This window comes from Arachis ipaensis, chromosome B5, assembly GCF_059453495.1.
Source record: "Arachis ipaensis isolate K30076 ecotype BB chromosome B5, ASM5945349v1, whole genome shotgun sequence".
Classification (NCBI taxonomy): Eukaryota; Viridiplantae; Streptophyta; class Magnoliopsida; order Fabales; family Fabaceae; genus Arachis; species Arachis ipaensis.
The window spans coordinates 96,914,685-96,921,924 of NC_142440.1; the positions used below are offsets into that span (position 1 = coordinate 96,914,685).

The 7,240-nt window shown below is 40.0% G+C and overlaps 1 non-coding gene across 1 annotated transcript; it reads left to right on the plus strand.

The window, feature by feature from the left end:
* The first annotated feature begins 3,347 nt into the window (after positions 1-3,347).
* Positions 3,348-3,455, plus strand: LOC148565077 (small nucleolar RNA R71). Its single transcript, XR_015884579.1, has one exon. It is a non-coding gene; the product is annotated as a small nucleolar RNA R71 (small nucleolar RNA).
* Positions 3,456-7,240: the final 3,785 nt, after the last annotated feature.

Below are 7,240 nucleotides of genomic sequence, written 5' to 3' on the forward strand. Positions count from 1 at the left end.
AATAGCAGTATCCAACGTATAAGTCTTGGTTTGGATTCCTTTTTAGCTAATAGATACTTTAAAGCTGCATGGTCCGAATACACTACTACTCTAGTACCAAGTAAATAAGCTCGGAATTTATCCAGAGCAAAAATAATAGCAAGAAGCTCTTTCTCAGTAGTAGTATAATTGGACTGGGCAGTGGCTAAAGTCTTAGACGCATAGGCAATAACAAAAGGATCCTTACCTTCACGCTGAGCCAGCGCTGCTCCTACTGCATGGTTGGAAGCATCGCACATGATTTCAAACGGCTGGCTCCAGTCTGGTCCTCTCACAATTGGGGCTTGAGTTAGAGCAGTCTTCAGCTTATCAAACGCTTGTTTGCAATCCTCACTGAACTCGAACTCAATATTCTTCTGCAGTAATCTGGATAAGGGAAGTGACACTTACTAAATTCCTTAATAAATCTCCTGTAGAAACCTGCATGGCCAAGGAACAAATGGACTTCCCTCACAGAAGAGGGGTAAGGTAAACTAGAAATAACATTCACCTTTGCTAGGTCTACAGAAATGCCATTATTAGATACCATATGTCCTAATACAATCCCTTGTTTTACCATAAAGTGGCATTTTTTGAAATTCAATACGAGGTTTGTATTAACAAATCTATCTAATACTCTAGATAATCCCTCTAAGCAAAGGCTAAAAGAATCACCATAAATGCTAAAATCGTCCATAAAAACTTCCATACAGTCCTCAATAAGATCAGAGAAAAGACTCATCATGCACCTTTGGAAGCTAGCTGGTGCATTGCACAAGCCAAAGGGCATTCTCTTATTAGCATAAGTCCCAAAAGGACATGTAAAAGTAGTCTTTTCCTGATCCTCAGGAGCTATATGAATCTGGAAATAACCTGTGTAACCATCTAACAAGCAATAATGTGATTTACCTGACAGGTGATCCAGCATTTGATCAATGAATGGAAGAGGGTAGTGATCGTTACGGGTAGCTTGGTTGAGACGCCTGTAATCAATGCAGACTCTCCAAGCATTCTGAACTCTGGTTGCTATGAGCTCTCCATGCTCACCCCTCACTGTAGTGACTCCAAATTTCTTGGGTACCACTTGTACTGGGCTTACCCATTCACTGTCTGAAATGGGATATATGATACCTGCTTCCAATAGTCTGGTCACTTCCTTTTTGACAACTTCCAAGATGGTGGGATTCAATCTTCTTTGTGGTTGACGGACAGGTCTTGCTCCCTCTTCTAAAAATATTCTGTGCTCGCATACTTGAGGGTTGATTTCCACTATGTCTGCCAAACTCCACCCAATTGCTTTCTTATGCTTCCTCAGTGCATCAAGTAACTGCTCTTCTTGCTGAGAAGTCAGTTCCCTTGCAATAATAACCGAAAGCTTCTGCTCATCCTCAAGATAAGCATATTTGAGATGTGGAGGGAGAGGTTTCAATTCTAACTTTTGATCATGGGTGGGCTCTGGATTATCTATGGCTTGTGAAAATGGCGAAGTGCCCCCATTGTCAGTTAAGAGGGTCCCCACACTTGGACCTTGTCCAGTGTGCCTCTCTTCAAATTCTTCCTTTTGAACTTCAGCCACACTTTCGTCTATGACATCACACTGGAAGATAGAACGATCTTCTAGGGGGTTGTCAATGACTCTATTCAGATTGAAGATTACTGTGCGGCCATCTATTTCAAAGGAGTATGTTCCTGAAAAAGCATCCAATTTGAATTTTGATGTCTTCAGGAATGGTCTTCCAAGTAGGATTGATGATGGCTTATCTGAATCATTATGGGGCATCTCCAAGATATAAAAATCAGTGGGAAATGTGAGCCCTTTAATGTTCACCAAAACATCTTCAGCAACTCCAGCCACTGTAATAATGCTTTTATCTGCTAACACAAAACGAGCTGCCGACCTTTTTAAGGGAGGGAGCCTCAAAACATCATATATAGACAAAGGCATTATACTGACACATGCTCCTAAATCACACATGCAATCATAAATTACTACACCACCAATAGTACAACTAACGATACAAGGACCTGGATCACTACATTTTTCAGGTAATCCTCCCATTAAAGCAGATATAGAACTACCTAAAGGAATAGTTTCTAATTCATTAATTTTGTCTTTATGGATACATAAGTCTTTTAGAAACTTTGCATATTTAGGTACCTGCTAAATAACATCAAAAAGGGGAACAGTTACCTCAACCTTTTTGAATATCTCTACCATTTTAGGATCGGGTTCCAGCTGCTTCCTGGGCTTCCTTCCAAGTTGTGGAAATGGAATAGGAGTAGTGTTTTCTGTGGTGCCTGCCCCTATTGGTGCTTCCTCCTGTGGTTGAGCTGTTTCTTCTTCAGCTATGTTCTGTATATCCTCTTCCTCTTCAACATCTTCGATTTCTACCACCTCTTCAGCTGAGGCGTATTCTGGTTCCAGACCTCAGGGTGATGGCATTAATGCCTCCCTTTGGATTGGGTAATGGTTGAGAAGGGATTCCAGTGGTGCTTGAAGGTTGGTTACTGGAATTTTGTGCTGATCCAAACTGTGTCATAAAAGCTTGCAGAGTAGAGGTGAGACCATTCAGACTGGCATTAATACTATTCATGATGTTGTTTTCCATGGTCTGTTGTCTTTTCTCAAAAGATTGTAGTAGATCTTCATTAGAAGATAACGAAGAATGAGTAAACTGAGAGGTCTGCTGCTGATTGTTCTGTGGTCCTTGGTTCTGCCTCAGGTGAGGTGCTCTGTAAGGTTGATTTTGCTGCCTGTTGTTGTTATTGTTCCACCTCTGATTTCCCTAATTATCTCTGCCTCCTCTGTTATTGTTGTCCCTCTAATTCTGGTTTGAATTGTCCTGCCATCCATGGTTATTATTTCCACTTTGATTGTACCCTTGGTTGGGGCGGTCATAGAAGTTGTGAGTGGATGTCACCATGTTGTCTTCTTGTTGAAGGTGCGGGCATTCATCGGTGTAATGGCTATAATCAGCACAGATTCTGCAAATTTTTTGTGGGACTAGTTGTTGGTTTTGCTGTGGTGGAGGAAGTTGAGCTTGCTGAGCTTGTTGATTCAACTGTATTTGCTTCAGCAAGTTGGTCATTTTACAGATGCTTTGAGTTAGAGCAGCAGTCTCTCTGCTAGAAGATACTTCTGCAACAGATTTTGAACGGCCTTGCTTCTGTCTGTGGTTCCTAGTGGATTCAGCTAAATCACTAATCAATTGCCAAGCTTCATCAGTGGTCTTGTACTTCTTCATAGACCCATTGCTGGCACTTTCCAGCGTGGTCTTATCTTGGGGCCTCATACCCTGTGTAATATAGCTGAGTAGCACGATCATGTCAATCATGTGATGGGGGCATGCTTCCAGAAGATTATTGAAGCGCTCCCAGTATTCAAAGAGAGTCTCATTGTCATCCTGAATAATTGTGGAGATATCCTTCCTCAGTTTATCAGTAACTTCAGATGGAAAGAATTTCTCCAGAAACTCCTTTCTGAGTGTATCCCAGTTGGATACATTTGCTAGAGGTTGAGTGTAGTACCACTCTCTTGCTTTTCCGTCAAGAGAAAATGGAAAAGCTTTTAGCAGAATTGAAGTTTCATCAGTGCCATCATGCCTGACAGTAGAACAGGCTGCTTGGAAATCTCTCAAGTGCTTGATAGGCTCTTGACCAGGTAGGCCATGAAACTTGGGCATCAAATTTAGCAGTGCGGTCTTTATTTCAAAATCTGTAGCTACCGCTGGATGATGCGCTTGAAACGGTTGCATTGTAAAATCAGGGGCTCCTTCCTCCTGGATGGTAACTCTCCTAGCTGCCATGTTTTCTGCACGTAAAACAACCGAATCAGTAGAACGGGGGCTGGTTTCTTCCTCAGATTCACTTTCAGATCCACCCTCAGAGCGGGCTTACCGACGTTGTTCTCGCCTTATTCGTGAAATTGTCCTTTCAATTTCAGGATCGAATATTAGCAAGCGTGGATCAGGAAGTGAACGCGTCATTTGACAGAAGAAACATGCAACTCATAGTATCAAAATAAAATAAAATGCAAATAAATAAATTCTAATTAATAAAATTAGCACTCTATTGCAACTCCCCGGCAACGGCGCCAAAAATTGATGAGACGCAGAAACTGGTGAATTAAGAATTATTAAAATGGTTGCGTTGCAAGTATAGTTCTTAACTCACCGAAAATCTGCCTATCAATTTAGAAGTATGTCATAGAGAGTTTGAATTACAAATTACTGGGAGTTTTAAGTCCCAGGTCGTCTCCCAACGAGTTGCAGAAAAGTGTGCTATCTTATTAATCAGATGTTCAAAGAAGTTGAGTTAAGTAAATTGGAATTTAAATTGAGGAAATTTAATTAATATGAGTAAAAGCCTTGACTGGGACTTGATTGGTTGGAATTTCTACTATTGATAGAGTGATTGTCAGATTAATTTATAATTAACGGTTGTTTTGTTTGGTTATCCTTTACTAGGTAAGGGAAAGTCAAACAAGTTGGAATGCCAGATCTGTTCACAAGTTACAACCCACTTAGTTCAAAGGGATTGGCGTTGGTGACAGGATAGCAATCCAACAATTAACCCAATTACAAATTTTTCCTTCAATCCTTCCAACTCAAGAGTTCCTTTTAATCAACTCCCCATCAAGTAAAGAAACTATTCACGCATTGTAAATAATAAATCCATAGCACATGAAAGGGAATTAAAAGAAGACATGATTATTGGAATTGAAATTAAATTAAAAAGAAATAATCCTTGCATTAATTAATCATAAAAGTATTCAAATAACAAAATTGAACAAAACAAAGAACATGGAAGAATGAAACCAAGTTAAGAAAATGAACTAGAATGACGAAGTCTTGGTGATGAAATAACTCTTCTCAATGTTCCAATGCTAAGATCAATTGAAAATTAAAAATTCTAAAACCTAGAGAGAAAAACCTAAGAGAGTAAAACTAGATCTAAAAAATGTCTTTGAATGAATGTGTTGTTTCTTTCTGCATATTCTCTGACTCTAGTCTGCTGTTCTGGGCCGAGAACTGGGTCGGAATAGGGTCCAAAATCGCCCCCAGCGAATTCTGCAGATTATGCAGATCGCACATGTCACGCGATCGCGTCATCCATGCGGACGCGTCACTTGCGCTTTTCCTCGCCACGCGTTCGCGTCGTCTACGCTACCCCGTCGCTTGGGCTTTCCAATCCGCGCGGCCGCGTGAGCCATGCGGCCGTGTTGCTGCGATTTGCTCTCCTTCGCACGGTCACGTGAGCCATGCGACCGCGTCACTTCTCGCTGGTTATCTCCTCAAATTCTTGTGTTTCTTCCATTTTTGCTAGCTTCCTTCCCAATCTCCAACTCATTCATGCCCTATAAAATCTGAAACACTTAACACACAGATCACGGCATCGAATGGAATAAAGAAGAATTAAAATTAAATAATTAAAGTCTCTAGGAAGCAGTTTTCAAACATGTAATAAATTCCGGAAAGAAATCTAATATGCATGCTAATTTAATGAATAAGTGGGTAAGGATCATGATAAAACCACATAATTAAACACAATATAAACCATAAAATAGTGGTTTATCACTGCTAGGGCATTGTCCAAGGGTAACTCCTCTTGTATCTCAAGTTGCCAATGCCATAAGACACCCCTTTGTTGCCAGGGCATTGTCTTGAGGCAACTCCTCTTGTATTTCAAGTTGCCAATGCCCAAGGCACACTCCAGGGGGATCTTTTATGGCATGGGACGTTGCTTGTAGAGGGTGCCCTTTATCTTGGCGTTTCTATTGCCACTCTTGGTTACTTCCTTTGTTTGCCAATATATGCATGCTTTGTTGAGTATTTTTTTGGCTTAAAGATGCCTATTGTTATTGCCTTAATTGCATACCCACTATAGACTATTATACATCTTTAGAAAGCTATAAATGTCATATTTCTAACGACACTAAAAACGTATCATTTAGATCTCTATAGCACAAGTTATGTTCCTTTGAAGAGGAAGAGGTCAACCTGGAAAAGTCGCAGGCGTTATTCTGAACGGGCGCTTCACAAGTGGGCGTTACTAACGCCGGCTTCTGAGGCTTAAACTGAATGTACATCCTATACTATTATATATTGTTGGAAAAACTGGATGTCTAATTTCTGTTGCCTTTAGAAGCACGTCATTTGAAGCTCCATAGCTCAAGTGATACTCCTTCAAAGGTGAAGAGGTCAACTTGGATTGTGACATGCTGCTCAGCTTTCTTCTTGACGCTTTCGGGGTGAGTTGCACCCTCAGATTCAGTATTTACTATAAAGTGTTATATCTGGTTGTAAAGCTCTAGAAGTATTCTTTACAATTACAGTGGAATCATCTCAATGAAAGCTTTGTAGCTCAAGTTATCTTTGTTAGAGTATGAAGATGTCTGGGTTGCAAATCCTCTTTGAATCTCCTTTATAGTTGGCGCCCTCTAGGATAATGCCTTTGGTTTGTGGTGTTACCAACGCCCTTGATATGCATGTGTTGGCATTACTTAAGCTAACAGTCCTTGTTTTGGGCGTTGCCAATGCCCTAGTGGCCTCCAGAGTTGGCGTTCTTTGAGCTGGCACCCCTTTTCTTAGGCGTTAACAATGCCTTGTCTATTTTCTTTCATGCATGCTTTGCTTATTGTTATTGGCTTCATTGATTTGGTGCAAGCTTCATTCATTCTTCAATGACAATGCCTCAAGCATGCTCTACTTCACCTTGATTTCCTATGGACCATTAAACAAAATAAAATGCATCAAAGTTTGATATTCCATGAATTAATACAAGATGAACTAACATAATTAAGTGCAACACAATCCTCTTAATAACACATTCACTTAGTATCATTTATTGCATCAAATTAATCTTGTATCTTCATGAAATAGTCACAAATTCAATTCATGCTTAATGATTGACGTGGCAGAAATTGGCGTTAAGAAATTGTTATAAGAGATACGTTGCAAGTACAGTTCTTAACCAACCAAAAATTCGCTTATCAATTTAGAAGGGTTGTCACAAAATTAAAATTAAAATATTGGGAGTATGAATCCCAGGTCGTCTCCCAACGAGTTGCAGAAAGATGTGCTATTTTATTAATTAGATGTTTTCTAAAAATGGTTGAGTTGATAAATAGGAAATTAAATCAGAGAATTTATGTAATTTAAATAAAAACCTTGACCGGGAGTAGATTAGTTGGAAGCCCTATCCTTGATGGAGTTCTCCCAAG